This window comes from Puma concolor, chromosome B2 (assembly GCF_028749965.1).
Source record: "Puma concolor isolate L17-30 chromosome B2, mPumCon1.1.hap2, whole genome shotgun sequence".
Classification (NCBI taxonomy): domain Eukaryota; kingdom Metazoa; phylum Chordata; class Mammalia; order Carnivora; family Felidae; genus Puma; species Puma concolor.
Window position 1 is genome coordinate 106,377,651 of NC_141671.1, and position 16,328 is coordinate 106,393,978.

General features: G+C 36.5%; 2 protein-coding genes across 3 annotated transcripts in view; one reads left to right on the plus strand and one right to left on the minus strand.

Annotated features, from left to right (window-relative positions):
* The window catches only part of COL10A1 (collagen type X alpha 1 chain), a 45,370-nt gene extending 31,127 nt beyond the window's left edge, over positions 1–14,243 (minus strand). The window contains exon 1 of the mRNA XM_025925363.2: positions 13,913–14,243. The gene's annotated coding sequence lies outside the window, so the exon portion shown is untranslated. The remainder of the gene's footprint in view (positions 1–13,912) is intronic.
* Positions 1–16,328, plus strand: part of NT5DC1 (5'-nucleotidase domain containing 1) — a 143,032-nt gene that overhangs the window by 48,324 nt on the left and 78,380 nt on the right. The window lies entirely within an intron of this gene.

Consider the following 16,328-nt stretch of genomic DNA (forward strand, 5'->3'; position numbering starts at 1 on the left):
AAAAACAAAGAGAAAAGAATATAACATTTGTTTTCATTGTAGTTTACTGTACATGCCATTCAAAGATTGCCTGCTTTTCTGAGCACTTGAATACAGTGGTAGACAGCTATAATCCTTAAACTTAGTTTTCTGTTTGCTTGGTGTGTGTGTGTGTGTGTGTGTGTGTGTGTGTGTGTGTGTGTGTGTGTGTGTGTGTTTTGCTACTTAACTACTACTCAATCTTTCATTGCCTTTGGACTATCATTATGACTATTAGTTGTCATTACCCTCTCAAAATGTAGACATGTTAATTCATGCAATTATTAATGATAATGCCAGAATTTATTATATGTATTTTTTCAGTACATCAATTTTTTGTTAAGTAATAACTAAATACTTTATATAACAGAATGATTACTAACTAAAATTTGAGATATTTGTTTTGTTTTTCTCAATGGGAAGGAAAAATGAGAGAAATAATGTTTAATATTCAGGTATATTTAAGTCTGTCTTTGTTTTTCTTTAACCATATTCTGGGTGGTTAACTTTACAGGCAGCCATTTCTATAATTAAATCAAAATGAAAGCTTAATAGGACAAATAAGGATCTAGCCAAATAAATATTTTCAATAAATCTATATTACGTGACACTGGCTTCTAAATTATAGCTTATTCTAAGGAGCCAAACTTTTGTTTTCTATCACTAGAACATACTAAAAATTTAAGTGATGGACATTTTCCATGCTGCTGAGTCTCTCCTGGATATTTGGACTTTTAGCCTATTTTGTGTGTTTCTTAATTTTCTTTTTTCTTTATTATAAGATGCATACATAATCTGTGGATAAACACAGGTAGACAGTAAACCAACAAATATCTCAGCATATTTTGTCTGGCAGAACGTTTTGGGGTAACTAAACATTTGGTTCAGAATTCAAAGGTGTTAGCAAATACAACACAATTTAAATTTCTCAATGACTTAAACATTAAATATTAAATTAAGAACTTTTTCATAAATTAATGGCTTAAGTAACTGTTCATCATTGCAAAATTTCAAAGTAGTATAAGCCATTTGTATATACTAACTTATGTTGCTTCCTACCATGCATGACAGGAAACTGAATAGACAGTATGTTTCTTTACTAGACCGACACTGCAGTTTTAGGATTATAATCTTCTAAGTTATTTCTTTGCCAGTATTAACAGAACACTGACCTATTCAAAGGTTACTCTAGTGGGATAAATAAGTTGAGCCTGAGATGGAGCTTTCCAAACAGTGGTATTTGAATAGTGAAGGACATGGCACTGTTGGTTTTAACAAAGGTAAACCAAAGGACAACTGTCGGAAAGGGTAGCTAGACTGGAAATTGGAGAAATAGTTATTTTCCAAAAGAGTCCCATGCCTAGTGCAGACACTGAATTAAAAACAGTTGAACTTAATGTTGATGCACTAAATTAGTGCAGAGATTGGGGTAGAACCTTTGAATCCGGAATCTCTGTGTAAAATAAGCAGTGAAAGAATTATAGAATCAGAGAGCTTAAAGATTCTTAGAGGTCTTTTTGGCCAATCTCCTTTCTTCAGAAATGAGGAAATTAAGAAGAAATTTGATATATACAAAGAATTGGGATTAGGACTCATGGTGTTTTACCTAAAATCCAGTATTCCCCCTCAGTTGAATGTGTTGGTACAGCATTTTACCTTCATTTCCTATGATGGCTCCCTTTGAGAAGTACCCCCAGAACTCTTGTAGAGAGAAGTCTTTCAGGCCATGAATGAGGAGACTTAAGGCTTAGCAACTAGATCATCCCTGGTCTGGTCTTTTAAACAGACAGTGAGAAGCGAAGGCTTTGAAGGGTTTTTACAGTAGAGTGACCTAATTAAATGTGTGTTTTTGAAAGATTACTCTGGCCGCAGTATGCAGAACCTTGGACAATCAGTGGTCACTGGGAGATCAGTTAAAATGATGTCCTTACAGATGGCTAGCAAACATGAGAAGATTCTCAGCTTCACTAATTATCAGGGAAATACAAATCAAAGCCACAGTGAGATATCACCTTACCCTGTCAGAATGGCAAAAATCAAAAAGACACATAACAAGTGTTGGTGAGGATGTGGAGAAAAAGAAGCCCTCATACACTGTTGGTGGGAATGTAAGTTGGTGTGGCCATGAAAGAAAACAGTATGGAGATTCCTTGGACCATTAAAAATAGAAATATCAGGCACCTGGTTGGCTCAGTTGGTTAAGTTTCCACTTAGCTCAGGTCATGATCTCACAGTTCATGAGTTCAAGCCCCACGTCGGGCTCTGTGCTGACAGCTCAGAGCCTGGAGCCTGCTTCAGATTCTGTATCTCCTTCTCTCTCTACCCCTTCCCGCCCCTCTCAAAAGTAAATAAAAATTTAAAAAAAAATTAAAAGTAGAAATACCATATGATCCAGTAATTCCACTACTGGGTGTTTACCCAAAGAAAATGATAACACTAATTCAAAAAGATACATGCACTGCTTTGTTTATTGCAGCATCATTTATACTAGTCAAGATATGGAAATAACCTAAGTGTCCATCAATAGACAAATGGATAAGGAAGATGTTTTATATATATATATATATATATATATATATATATATATATATATAGTATATTTTTTAATATATACACATATACATAAATGGAACATTACACATAAAAAAGGATGTGATCTTGTCATTTGAAACAACACAGATGGGACCCAGAAGGTATTATATTCAGTGAAATAAGTCAGAAAGGCATGGGAATAAAAAGCACAGGATAAAGAATATAGTCAACAATGTTGTAATAACGTAATAATGTGTGGTAAGTGTAGCTTCACTTGTGGTGAGCATAGCATAATGCATAGAAAGTTTGAATCACTATGTTGTACACCTGAAACTAATAGAACATTGTGTGTCTATTATACTCTTATAAAAAAGTTTTTTAGGGGCACCTGAGTGGCTCAGTTGAGCATCTGACTCTTGATTTCAGCTCAGGTCACGATGCCAGGATTGTGGGATCAAGGCCTGCATCAGGCTCCACGCTGTGTGTGGAGCCTGCTTAAGATTCTCTTTCTCAGCCCCTCTCCCTCTGCACCTCCCCACTCGTGTGTGTGTGTGTGTGTGTGTGTGCGCGCGTGCGCAGACACGCACATGCACTCTCTCTCTAAATAAAAAAATGTAAAAAACAATTTTAAGGGAAAAATAGAAAATGGTGTCCTGGAATAGAAAGCTGTGTTGTGGATGAAGTGAAGGGAGATGGATGATGGTGATATTTAAATACTAATTTTTATTTTATTATTTTTTAATATGAAATGTATTGTCAAATTGGTTTCCATACAACACCCAGTGCTCATCCCAACAGGTGCCTTCCTCAGTACCCATCACCCACCCTCCCTGCCCTCCCACCCCCCATCAACCCTCAGTTTGTTCTCAGTTTTTAAGAGTCTCTTATGCTTTGGCTCTCTCCCTTCCTTTTTTTTCCCCCCTTCCCCTCCCCCATGGTCTTCTGTTAAGTTTCTCAGGATCCACGTAAGAGTGAAAACATATGGTATATGTCTTTCTCTGTATGACTTATTTCACTTAGCATAACACTCTCCAGTTCCATCCACGTTGCTACAAAAGGCCACATTTCATTCTTTCTCATTGCCACGTAGTTAAATACTAATTTTTAGAGATTAGGGCATTAATCTGGCAACATTTGGGAAGCTTATTTTTATTTGATGTTGCTTGCCGTTGCCAGTCTCTGTCATATATTCTTGTCATTTAATATAATATCTGAATGTAGGGAGGCTGGAGAGTCTTGGAATATTATACATAGTAAACATCAAGTGTGAGTTTAGGAATATCACTTAAAATCATATGCATTACAGTGTTCATATTTAAATATTACACAAACTGATTTAGGAACTATAAGTGGCATTTAAATTTTATAAATAGAAACAATTTCAGATTATATGTGATTTTATAGCTTTTGATAAATGAGTGAATAAGATGGCATTTATAAATTTTTATGGCATTTAAGAAGGTTATTTTTGTTGTCTGAAATCTTGACCATCTCTGGATTTATATATCTTTCTAAATTTGTTCATGGATTAGAATTGCAGCTCCTAACAGCAGTTTGCATCACTTGCTTACTCTTTTTTTTTTTTTATGTGCTTCTGTGGAGTTCTCCAGCCCACCTTCCCACTGCCTTCAGTGCCTACACCATCCTCTCTTCTCTCCCCCACTCCCTCTACATCATTAGGGTGCTCATATCAGAGTGGTGTCCCTTCCATAGAGTTAAGGTGTCAGCCACTTTAACTTCAATTCATACATGTAAATACATTTTTGCTATATATCATTTTCTTGGCTACTTTTTTTCTCAAAATAACACAGGAAGAAAAATCCTAAATGTTTTTTTATTACACTGTTTGTGGTTTACACCCTCCAAATTATTATATGATTAAAAGGCATTTGTACAGCAAAATTTTATTCCATTCATTTATTTATTCACTTGAAATATTGAGCATTTGCATGTTGTTCCTTATTTGTTATATAGCACTGTTCCATTTAAATAATTCACATGTGGTCCCTTGGTATGCTTTTAAAATTCACAGTGTTACCAAGAAAACAGTGCATATTGAAAAATGTGATATTCCATATTAGATTGTTCAATATAGGGTTAGGTTTATAGGCAGCATATTAGAAATTATCACTTTGTATTCCTTCTTCCCATTTATGATGCAAATAAAGTCTGTCCATTTTAGCTTTTCTATAATAACAGCTTTATATATTACTTTAAACAAAACTTTAAATTAAAAAAAAAAGGCAGCAACAACAAAATAATTCACTATAACCTGTAAATAATAGCAGCTCTTTTCCTGATTATTGAGATATTTATAAACTGGTAATTTTGTCTCATCAAATATTCTTTTGTTTTTGGAGCACCAAGGCATTTTGGATTCTGAAGCTTTATAAGGACATGTTATTTGGGGAGTAATTGATGCCAACTTTATTGAAAACACCTATTTTATTTTACTAAGATAATACTTCTTTGACTCAGATGCAGGATTACAGTGGCCCAGTTGATTCCAGTACACCACTCCTTACAAAAGAGGAGAAATGGAAATTTTGAAGGAGATGGAGCTTGTACTTCATAGTCTACTTTTAAAAGGATGCACTGTCTTCCTTTTCATTATCCTTTCAGTACAGTTGACTTCTGAAATGCGAATTATAAACAAGTTTGAAGGTTAAGAATTTGACATGGGAATATATGATGGGAAAATACAGGAGCTAACTATTTGGTTCTTTTTCTTTTTTCTTTTTATTTTTTATTAAAAAAATTTTTTTAACGTTTATTCATTTTTTGAGAGACAGAGTGCAAGCAGAAGGAGGACGGAGAGGGGAACAGAAAGGGAGACACAGGATCTGAAGCAGGCTTCAGGCTCTGAGCTGTCAGCACAGAGCCCGACGTGGGGCTCGGATTCACAGACTGTGAAATCAGTGACCTGAGCTGAAGTCAGACACTCAACCAACTGAGCCACGCTGGCACCCCTGGTTCTTTTTCATCTATTAACAAGTAGAGTTTTGACACCTCAAAGTTGCACACATTTGATCCTTCAACTTCTTTACTGCTTAACTTTCATCCCTTTCATCCGGCCCTGCTCCTTCACCATGAGATAGAGCTCTTTGCCATTTGTTTCAAACGTAAGAGAAAAGGATAGATAGGTTTTTTAACTGCTCTCTCCCCTACCTTTAATTGCACCTGTTATGGTCCATACTACCATGTCAGAGAATGAGGTGCCTTGCTCTTTCTCCCAGTCAGTCCTGCATACTGGATACATCCTCTTGTTTCTCACATGGGACTTTCAGTCTACCAGCTGTCAGCACAGAGTCCGATGTGAGGCTCTCGAACCCACAAACTGTGAGATCATGACCTGAGCTGAATTCAGACATTAAACCAACTGAGCCACCCAGGTGCCCCTGTTCCATACTTTTCTGTTTCCTTTTATAACTCTAATACAATTCTCAGAACCATTCTGTTGTTCTTGATAAGGACAACCAGAAACTCTCAACTGGCTAAGTCCAGTGATCTATTTTTAATAGCCATATTACCATTCTTCTAAACATCTAACTTTATAAATCATTCTTTCTCAAAACTCACTCTTCTTTTTTTTTTAATTTTTTTTTAATTTTTTTTTAACGTTTATTTATTTGTGAGACAGAGAGAGACAGAGCATGAGTGGGGGAGGGTCAGAGAGAGGGAGACACAGAATCTGAAACAGGCTCCAGGCTCTGAGCTGTCAGCACAGAGCCTGACGCGGGGCTCGAACTCACAGACCTCGAGATCATGACCTGAGCCGAAGTCGGCCGCTTAACCGATTGAGCCACCCAGGCGCCCCTTTAATTTTTTTTTAATGTTTACTTATTTTTGAGACAAAGAGAGAGCATGAGCAGGGAAGGGATAGAGAGAGAGGGAGACACAGAATCCAAAGCAGGCTCCAGGCTCCAAGCTGTCAGCACAGAGCCTGATGCGAGGCTCGAATTCAAAGACCGTGAGATCATGACCTGAGCCGAAGTTGGACGCCCAACCAGCTGAGCCACCCAGGTGCCCCAAACTCACTCTTCTTTTAGCTTTCTTACTACCTCTCTCCCTGGTTTCCTGATCTGTTTGGGTTTTCTTTTTTGTCTTATTCCTTGGCTTCTTCTCTTGCTTTGCTCATCCTATGAATATTGGGATTCATAAAGGTTCTATGTTTGGTCATTTTTTTTTCTGTACTGCAGAGGCTACCTGGGTGTTCACACTCATTGTCATAACTTCACTCACCATTTATTCATATGCTGATTTCTCCCTAGACCCATATTTCCACCATCCTATTGGAAACTTAATAAATACAGGGAATTAAGAATCAGGAGACTATTGGGGCGCCTGGGTGGCGCAGTCGGTTAAGCGTCCGGCTTCAGCCAGGTCACGATCTCGCAGTCCGTGAGTTCGAGCCCCGCATCAGGCTCTGGGCTGATGGCTCAGAGCCTGGAGCCTGTTTCTGATTCTATGTCTCCCTCTCTCTGCCCCTCCCCTGTTCATGCTCTGTCTCTCTCTGTCCCAAAAATAAATAAACGTTGAAAAAAAAAATTAAAAAAAAAAAAAAAAGAATCAGGAGACTATTGAAATCATCCTCATAAAAGATGGTACAGACTGCACTTAGGAAGGTCAGAGGGGATAGACAAGTTAGGTGTTTACAAAATATGGGAAGGAGGTAATATCTACAGGACCATATATTCCGTGTTATGGGGGGAGTGGGAGTGAAGAAATGAATTTGAGATTTTAGGTCTGGTCACTTAAAAGTTTGTGGCTCCATCCATTAAAGATTCAGAGTATAAGAAAATGAGCAGGACTTTCAAAGATGATGGTTGTATCTTTGAACTTACAGACTTGGAAATATCTGTTGGACTTCAATTGTTCCTTTGACTTGTATAAGTGTAAGAGTACCAGGGAGAGATCTGGTATGGAAATAATGGACATAGGAGAAACCCACCTATGGGTGGACATTGAAGACAGGGAGGACACAGAGCATAGAAGATGAAGACAAGGGCTAATGTCACAGCTTGTCATAAACACTACTCACATTTCTCACCCCTTCTCTGGCTGTTTCTCATCTCCACAGGTAGTCTTGACGTTCTCTTAATGTGCCATGTTCTTTTTCCTTTGTGTTAATACTCATTGATCAGTGTCTGAAAACCCTCTGCTCATCTATGAATTATGAATTCCCTTTTTATCTTCTAAAATCTAGCTCAAGTAACATCTCCTCCAAGAAGCTATAATTAGACGTATTTCTCTCTGCTTCTGTAATGCCTTATCATAGCATTTTCTTACCTCTTTCTGTGACTTACGTATCTAGCTCATTACCACTAGACTGTATTTTCTATTGGCTTAAGACTTGTTTTAGCAAGTTTAGGAGCCAGATTTACTCATTTGTTAAGGTAATAGAATTTTTGGTAGAATGTTTTATAATTATATAGCTCATTAAAGTATAATAAAAAATAACTTAAAAATTACTGCTTGGCCATGTTAGTATTTAAACATGACTTTTTAAAGGTCTGCTGAGAAAATGCTTCTGAGTTCTTGATTAGACTCTGTGAGCTCACCAGAGAAAAGAAACAGTAAATTTCAACAACCTATTATTTCCCTCCATATTCTAGTCTTGTTTCTATAGCATAATAAAATACAGAGAAATGATTGCTTTATATTTTACCACTAGATGGCTGAGTTACACTGCTTTTGGAAAAGAAGTAAAATCTTAGTCACTTGAAGTAGCCTAATAGGTAACATTTAACAAAATGTCTGATATATAAGTATAAATATATGTATGCATTTACAAATGCACACATATGTACATATGCACACACATAAATAATTTAATCTCTCAATAGTCAGGTTAATTGGAATTAAGCATTGTTTCTTAAAAACTTAGAGAAAATTATAACCTTGTGTGACTTCAGCTATAATTTATAAGGTATATTTTGATAAGACATATAATAGGTTGTATATTTTAAAATCATGTCCTTGCACAGAATATGCACAAATATGAGCACTAGAAGTTTCACCAAGCCCTTGAGGGTGAATTTAGCTCTGTTAGAGAAGTAGTATCTATTGTCAGATGAGTACATTCACTTTCTCTTTAAACATAGCGTTTTGTAGTCTCTGTTCCACTGGAGTTCAGAATGATAGAAAAAAGGTAATGTGCTACTACTTCTTTTACATTTTAAGTGTAAAACATCTTGTTCCAATTTTTAAGTCTCCTGGAATCAAGTCTTGGGTCATAAGTGCCTCTATTTTTGGTCAAGATTCAGGAATGCCATATTAAGTTGAACCATATGAAATTACCATATCTGTATATCAAAAACTCATCATCAACAGTCTCATATAGTTCAACCTAATAACTTTCTTACTGTTTTAGTCATTTTCATTTCTTACAGTTCATGCAGTGATCTGAATAGTTCCTATTTGGTAAGCTAAAGGCTTGACCTTGAAAGGATGATTTATGTCCTTTATCTGTGGGATTTTGTGGAAGATACATACACGCAGTTTGGCAAAATGACATTCAGGATAATAATAGGCCTTACTGAATACCAAAAGGTTTTCCAAGTACCATTTCAGTGTAAAGTTACGTGTATTACACTAAAAAAATAGGACATATAATATCTTTGAAAATAGGACATATAATATCTAAAGGGAATATTTCTAGGACTATTTTGGTTATGTGCTAGTTGAAGTGATTGGCCAAAAAATGTTAAAATGTGGGTCTGAAGTCAACATTGATTTGTAATGTAATTTTTTCCCTTTGGAATCGCATAAACATAATAATAATCTATTGATTTTATATTTGGTTACTTAGTGTTAACATTAAACAACAACATATGAAATTTCAAAATTGTGGATAAGCACATTTAGTATTTTCACAAAACAACAAAATATCTGAAGTGATGTTTTTGGCTAAACTAAGATGCTGTCAGTGACCCCTTGATCTCTTTCTATTCCTATATCCTAACACCTTCCATGGTAATCCACTTTCTTGGGCAGGCATAGTTTTGACTTTTTTTTTTTTTTTCCTGAACTCTGACAACAGATTCACCCGAATATGTTGTATTTATTGCTACAGGTGATCATGCTAGTGTTTTGGAATTTTTATGTCAACCTTATTTTAAGTCTTCCAGCAAAATGTTCATTTAAAAAATACACAAAACCTTGTATTTACTCTTTTAAAAAATGCTAGGACAGTGAGGTAGTGTTAAAATAGTTAAAATAGAAAGTACTGTTCATAGTGTTTATTTGGTAAACTTACAGGTTAATTTAATTATGAAAGGAGAGGTCCTCCCTGAGAAATATTTGGGTGTTGTTGATGATGGGACTAAACAATTCCTTATTCTGTTTTATTTCACCCATCAAACTAAAAACAATGCAGTGTTTGTTTATGTTTCAGGATTAATAATTAGGGGATACTTCTCAGCAGAGGCCATTACATTTCTTGACTTGGCTGTAATGTCTGGTAGATGAAAAATAATGAATTGTTTTGAGAATAAAATATAAACATTTTTATGAGATAAAAATAGGAAACATTGTTCAGCATTTAAAAAAAAACAAAAAACAAACCTACAGCCACATTGCCCTTATCCGTTTTGTTTTAACTCCCTGTGCAGATTTGAAATGAGGCTGTTAGAACTTTGTTTTGGCAGGAGTGTATCAACTTTGTACATGACCAACTGAATACAATATGGCATTGGGCTATTTCTCCCTCTGGGTTAATTAAGGGTATAAATGTTTAACATGATGTTAGTGTTTTTAAGCATTGATAGAAAACATACAGTCATGATAGTTATATGTCACACAGTTTCCTAACTTCTCCAAACTGCTCCAAAGATCTGGGAAAATCTGAGAAAGATCATAGTTTTCCTTATTGTGAATAATTTGTTCAGTTAGCACTTTATGGTAGTAGTTTGCTTTAGTCTTTGTCACCCACCTGCACAAACACCTCTTCTGGAAATCAGTGCCAACTTACTAGGTCGCACAAAGAAATAATATGCTTCTCCTTAAAAGGGTGGGTGGGGGCGCCTGGGTGGCTCAGTTGGTTAAGCGTCTGACTTCAGCTCAGGTCACGATCTCACAGTCCGTGAGTTCGAGCCCCGCATCGGGCTCTGGGCTGATGGCTCAGAGCCTGGAGCCTGCTTCCGATTCTGTGTCTCCCTCTTCTCTGCCCCTCCCCTGTTCATGCTCTGTCTCTCTCTGTCTCAAAAATAAAAACCTTAAAAAAAAAAAAAAATTTTTAAAAAAAGGGTGGGTGGGGCAGGCAGGAAGAAGAAAGAGAGAAGGGTGGAGGGAGGGAGGGAAGAAGAGCTATATGTGCTAAAATAGAAGGATTTGGGGATATGTAAAATTTTTTTAAAGATATGGAGCTGTACATGTTTTTTAGTATCTTCTGTGGGGGTGGAAGTGGATAAGTATACCAAAAAAAGCACTGGAAGAATATACAACAGACTAACATTAAGTCATTATCTAAAGGCATTTGGAGTTGGGGATAAACTAGAAAAAATTACATTGACTTAATCAAGTTCACTGGTAGCTTTTTATCTTTTATAATGAAATATCAAATAGCCAGTATACTTTCTTGATTACGCCATCACCTAAAAATCTTGAAGTTATGTTGAAGTCAGTAATACTTATTTACTTTGAAAAAAATAATACTGTTAGCCTCTTTTCACGTCATCCTTTACTTGGAGAAGAAATAAGCAAAATAACCATATTTCCCATTTGCCTCTTGTTTTCCTGGTTTTACTCTTCACTTTCTGTAGCATTTCCCCCTCAGTCTCTGTCCCTCTAATTTTTTTTAATGTTTATTTACTTATTTATTTTTTTAATGTTTATTTTTGAGAGGGACAAGACAGAGCATGAGCGGGGGAGAGGCAGAGAGAGAGAGGGAGACAGACTCCAAAGCAGGTTCTAGGCTCTGAGCTGTCAGCACAGAGCCCGACACAGGACTCGAACTCAAAAACCATGAGATCATGACATGAGCCGAAGTCGGGTGCCTAACCGACTGAGCCACCCAGATGCCTCCCTGTCCCTGTAATTTTCTAACAAAATTAATGTGCTATGATTTTGGGGGGAGGATGTTTGTTTGTTAGTTGTTTTCTTTTTTTCCTTTTTATTAGGTTGTAGATTTTATTCAACTAGGTAGGCTTTTTTTTTGGTCTGTTTAAATACTTGGGGATTGAGACGATGTATTATGTTGTCTCTGCGTTTCAATCCTAAAGTATTAAAATTAGTTTATTATAGTCTGTCTGTTAAAGGATCACCAAGCTATGTATAGTACTAAGTAGGAAGGAATACATCATAAAGAGGACACACGTGAAGTAAGGGAGGGGAGATTACTTTTGCTAATTGGGGATGGGTAGGGAGAGCGTAAGGAAGCCTTCCCAGAAATAATGATAATTTAAAGTTGCCTTGAAAGATGAATTTGGTCAAGTAGAGACAGGAGAGGGGTCAGGTGGGATGACACCCCAGCCATCCTTATCATGCTTCCATAATATTTGCTTTTAAAATTCATTCTCATGAATTAGAGTTACATTTGAGAGCTCTATGAAAGATGTCTGTGGATATGAAGAAAATAAAGCTCAGATAACACCTTCAGGCTTCCCGTGCTCTCCCCACCCCCACCACAGCATAACTCCTGCACAATCCCTGTGCTCCTCCCAGGGTCTGGTTCCTGCAGTTAACCCCTGGCCCATGGAGAGCCATTTACTCCCTGGGAAGAAGGCTTGCTCCATCTTTTCTCATGACAGCTTGTTCATTCCGTTTTTTCTTTTCCCTTTGCCAAGCATGCTCATTCCAGGATACCACCTCCCCTCTACCAAAAAGATAGGGAAGGGAGGAGATGAAGCCTTGGGCTGCACATTACCTAGGTTGTTTGGGTGGGGATGGAGAAAACAAAACTAACCTTTACTGATACGTATCCCAGATATTTGCCTCTTTTCCCTCTATCACGTGTTTTCTTGATTATTGAGGACCCTCCCACATCTTTGAATTAATGGCAGTGCTCTAAGGTTCTATACCACTGTCAAATTGTGTAGGACCAGTCCGTTGTTAGTGGAACCCTAGACAAATAACTTTTATAGGCTTCCACATTCATTTTGTTCCTTTGGCCACTGCCACCATAGAAGCTCAGACAGTAGGAAATATCTGTGGGGACAGGTTCAAAGGATTGAAGCTAATTGACAAAACTGTCTGCCAAAAGCCAGTGTTAAAAGTCTTAAAACTAAACAAAATTTTATTTTTTTGGTAATTCAAAAACTATTGACATGAATTGTGGAAGAGTCCCAGGGGAGATCAAGGATTGTGAAATTGCATTTCTTATAAGTTAGGCTTTTTCAGGACAACCAAAAAGAATATGAAAGCACAAGAGAGGGTAACTCCACATCCTCCCCAAATTTGGACCCATTTTTTAACAAAACAAAACAGTGAAACTGAGTTATGACAGTGAGATGATGAAGAGGGTAGAGCGGGGGCAGGCATGCTTCGGGTCAGAGGCTTTCAAGAGGGAAGTCAGAAACTGAGGGTGACAGCCAGTAGCTGACCTGACCCCACCTGTTGTGGCTCCTCCTGAAAGCTGTGGTGCCCTGGATGAATGTGCCTGTTAGACTACCAGCCACATTATTAAACCACAAAAGCAAAGTGTCTTATAAGCATTATAAGAACATTAAGAAACACAAAAAGCACGTATGTCCATTACATCTTTTTGTACTTTTCTTCCCATCTTTTGTTGGACGCTTAACCCTTCTTAGAAAAAGCATCATATATCAGCAGCTTTGAGCTCAAAAGAAGGCAATTCCCCTGAACTTCCAAAGACTTTCTAGTTTCTTTCCATAGCTGTGATGAGTGCAAAATGCTCCACTGCAGCTCTTCTTCTAGAAGAACTCTGTCATTGACAGTACTGATTGACAGCTCTTCTTATAGAAGAACTCTGTCAATGACAGTACTGTCATTGGGAGGTGTCGCCTTTTACAAAAGTGAGGGCAGGTCTGGCACTACTTTAAAGAGGGTGCCTCACTTGAAGAGACATGAGATTTCAAACCTAGTTTTGGTGCATCTCTATGGATGCTTTCCTCCAGCTGAAATTGCCTACTCCGGCATCTCTTCACATCCCGGGGGAGAAACACTGTTGTTTGTAAATGATTCACTTTTTAATTCAGCCGTTTCTTAAAGCGAAGACCAAAAGTTACAAACATAACCATCTTATGAGATACAGAAAAAAAGTATCCTATTTTCTCTAAATACATTTGATTATCTCTTCTGAGAGATTGCTTAAATAGTCACAGCCGGTGTTCATGCCCTGTTTTCCATTTCATTACATTATCAGTCATAGAAACCTCTTGTCATACGTTTGTATTTCTCCTACCTGTATTTGCTGAAAGGGTCCCCAAGTGCTTGTTGTTGGCTGCTCTTTAAAAGTCACTACTTTGTCATCCCGGTGTATTCTTCAGTTACGCACACAGGCAGAAGTTCATAGATGCTGCCAGTAGTAATTCCAGGAAGGGTGAAAACAGTCCACTCACTACTTCCAGAGCCTTTTGGGGGTTGTTTTTGAACTTTATACTTTTTAGACTAAGCTCTGCTGAATCATATGCTGGCTACTGAATGATGGTCTGCCTTCTGATTCATTTCCAGGAGAGAATAAATTTCTGTTGTTTTCCAGCCATCAGTGATTTTTGACACATGGATGGGAATTGGGACATTTGTATTAATGCAAGAATGAAATGACACCGTATCCTGAACATTTGCATTGGGATGGCTCAAAAAACAAACCCTTCCATAGTTTTCATTAATAAATCTAAATGATATGTGCATTTTAGAAGGAAAATTACTTTGTATCTACCTACTAACCAGCAATATGAGGGAATTAAGATAGACGACTGGTTTCTTAATGCCATTCTTTTGGGCTCAATGATATTTAAAAAAATATACAGTGCCTTGTGATTTTTTATAGCTTGATTTTTATTCTGTCTTAACTCCTTTTTAAAATCGACTCAGCTATGTGTTTATTCTTTTCAAAAGTGAGAGAAACTTAACCTTTTTTATAAAAAGTAAAGAGAAACTTCACACCAAATCTTCAGTCCCTTATTCCCTTTACGGTCACATTGTTTTTCCTAATTACCCAGATTTGACAGTTTACACATATTGGTTATTCATGCCCACTTCTTTTGTTATTTTCCCCAAAGTCATCACGTACTATGAATTACGGAATGTCCTAATTGTTGGAGACCCTTTCTCAACATCGTGACTATGTCAGATTTTCTTGACATCATGTATATAATTAATTTACCAACTTATTGAATCTTCATGCTGTAGCTATGACCTGTATTTTTTTGTTAAGCTCCCTGGAGGCACATGCCACTGATGACCTTTTCTACATGCTGAAAAATGGAAAAACTTCTTAAAACCAGGTCAGCAATTTTTGGAAAGTAGTTCTGTTATAATCTAAATCTGTGGGAAACTTGTAAGTTTTCAAAGGGATGCCTTTCATGTTGTACGTACTTGTTTCTTAAATCTGTGTAAAAGAAGAAAATGATTCCATGAAGTCAATTTCATTACAGTAGTTTCTATTAAAAGATGAAAGGGCTGAAATTTATATTAAATCTGCTAGTTCTAACTTTGAAATGAGAATAATTTTTTTCTCATTAGAAATTGAACTGATGAAGTATCTTGCTTTTCTTGTCTTTCTGAATTTTGTTTAGTAAGTAAATTATTTTGGGGAACCTACTAAGTGCAGTTAGTTGTGTGCTAGGCATGCAATAGGGATTATAAAGATGGTTAAGACATTTCTTGCCTCAAAATTAAATCACAGGCTAGAGCATTCAACTACTTTAGGAAGGCTTTTATCAGGACGATCTGTGTATTTGTAATAAAAGGCATCCTATGTATAAGTGATATACTATATACTTCAAAAGCATTTATAAAATTGGTTCAAATAGAACAGTGTCCTAAGGCAAATAAAAATAAATACTTTTGACATTGATTAGTTGTACTGATACCATTTGTTGAAATTCAAGTGTTTTATAAATTGAGGAGTGCTGTTCTTTCCTTTTTTCTTAATCCTTCTACCTCCCATCAGTTTCTAAATTGATTTGAATTGTTTATGAACAGCATTTGTCCTCAGTGTCTTGTAGAGTTTTTTTAGAAAGGACAATCACTATAGCCATTGAATAATTAACTTGCATAGCTCCCAAATTGTAATGAATAGAGGTGATCCTTTAGCTCAACTGAAGTATAAAATAACTTACTCTTTGTATTTGTTGTTTGCTTTCTGAAAATGTTTCTATTTTGCCATCATTCTTGAAGGGTATTTTCTCTAGGGTTAGAAGTCTAGGTTAGTCCACCAAATCTTAGAACTTTCTGTTGTTTTATATTGGGAAGTCAGCTATCAAAATGTCTTTTAAAGAGTAATCTGTTTTGTTCAGACCACTGTGAAAAATTTCTGTTTGTTTTTTAGCCTTTTGTTAAGGTGTTCTGTTGTATAGTTGTTTTTTTTTCTTTATCTTCCTTGGGATTTGCAGGACATCTCAAATGTGTATTTAATACCATTGGTTGGTTTTTGGAAAATTCTGAATCTTTATCTCTAAAAATACTGCTTCTGCTTTTTTCTTTATTCTCTCTTTCTGGAATTTCACTTACAGATATTTTAGGTTATTTTTACTGCTGCTCTCTATCTCTTAGCCTTTTTTCAATATTTTCTCTTTTGTTGCCTGTCAGTTTTCTTATCTGTCTTCTGACCTCTTTCCTAATTCCTCTTTAACTATGTCTAATCTGCTTTTAGT